The sequence below is a fragment of the Petaurus breviceps genome, unplaced genomic scaffold, assembly GCF_028583685.1.
Source record: "Petaurus breviceps papuanus isolate PSGF00001 unplaced genomic scaffold, PetGlider_PUasm1.0 91133, whole genome shotgun sequence".
NCBI classification, from domain to species: domain Eukaryota; kingdom Metazoa; phylum Chordata; class Mammalia; order Diprotodontia; family Petauridae; genus Petaurus; species Petaurus breviceps.
In genome coordinates, this window is record NW_027187419.1 from 45,976,095 (window position 1) to 45,978,027 (window position 1,933).

Consider the following 1,933-nt stretch of genomic DNA (forward strand, 5'->3'; position numbering starts at 1 on the left):
CCTTCCTTCCTTCCTTCCTTCCTTCCTTCCTTCCTTCCTTCCTTCCTGTCTTCTGGCACAAAATGATTAATATGGAAATGTTTTACATAATTGCCCATGGATAACTTATATCAGATTGCTTACTGTCTTGGGGGGGGGGTGAGGAGGGAGGGATAGAATTTGGAACTCAAAACCTTAAAAAAGAATATTAAAATTGTTTTTACATGTAATCAAAGGGAAGATAACATATCATTTAAAAATGTTTGTAGAGCAATTGATATATTATTTCATTTAATCCTCAAAACAACCCTGTGAAGTAATAATGCTATAATTATTTCCATTTTACAGAAGAGGAAACTGAGGCTGAGAACTGTTAAGTGATTTGCCTGGGGTTACCTCACTAAAATGTGCCCAAGATAGAAATTAGGTCTTCCTGACTTCAAGTTCAGCATTCTTTGTGAAATGCTACCTAACTGCCCAAGTATAGTATACTATGTTGGCATATAGATCTAGAGTCAGAAGAAATTTCAGAGGCCATCAGGTCCAATTCCTCATTTTATATTTGAAGAAAGTTAGATTAAGTGACTTGCCCAAAGTCATATTGGTAGTAAGTATCAGAGATAGGATTTGAGCCTAGAACCTCTTAGAGTCAGTATTCTTTTCACCACACATACTTCCTCCTTTCTATTCCTATTCACTCCATAAGGTAGAATACCCACCAAGGCTGACCTTGATACCTCAGATGATTCATAAGAAATTGTTTTGAGGGGTAATATTTAGTGGGTGGGAGGGGAGTGGGGTGAGGATATTGTCATATTGCTTTGTCTCTGCCACAGTACCAGGGATTGGAGAGGTTGATGGAGATTCAGGGTATGAGAATGGAAAGTGAGTGTGGGAGGGGAAAAGTCTACCTCCCTCTTTCCTGTTTGCTTTTCCCCAGGCAGTAATGGGAAGCAGACAGTCATGATTAGACTAGAAGAGAGGATGGAACTGGGGAGCAGGATGGAAACAGAGAAGTTTGAGTGAACCTGCTATTTGTTGCATGAAGGCAAGTGTATACACTGTGGTCAAAGTGACTAAAAACCAGTGTAGAAAACTTCTTTATTTATCAAATTCTTATGCTTCTCTCATACTTAGCAAGTAATACATGGACTTCATTTCTGTCCCCTTTAGCATGAGGAGTTAAAGTCGACCCTCTTGCTGGTCTTGCTTACTGTCTGGGAATAGAAGGAGACTGATGAGGTACACTGTGTCTGTTTTCAGGAAGGAACATTAGCAAAGCCAACTACAAAAAGCCACCTCACAGAACAAAAAACTTGCAATGTGCAAAGTACAATGAAAGTCTCCTAGCTGCAAATGGAAGCTTCTTGCCTGCCAAGAAAGAGGGACCTTGCGGAAGACAGAGAATGAAAGGAATTCTGCACAAAACAAAAGTCAGAGCACAATAGTATATATTTCAGGCACATGAAAGGATGTGTGGCAGCAATACTAAAGAGACAAGATATTTGTGCAGAATGGGGGCAGAGGGAGAGCAGAAACCCAATCAACCAATACAATTGTGGCAAAGAAACAGATCTGGTCCTGTGAAGGGAGAGCAGAAAAATGCTTATTTTTTATGAATTAATCTCTAGTTGGTTTTCATAAGTTGTATGGGAACAACCAGCATATGAATAATACATACTGTACACAGGCCCAAAAACACAGAGCTATCTAGAGTTTGAGATTGTGAAAATGAAGGTAAATAGAACTGAATGAATGAACTTGAACAGAGGCTTTTTGAAGCAGGGGCATCATCGATATGAGAGAGTGAGGATGTGAGGCAGGGAGGGAGAGAGAGCCAGAGAGAGTCAGCCAGCCAGAGACTAAGATGGAGAGATGGAGACAGAGACAGACATAGGGATAAAGGAAGAGAGAGAGAGAGAGAGAGAGAGAGAGAGAGAGAGAGAGAGAGAGA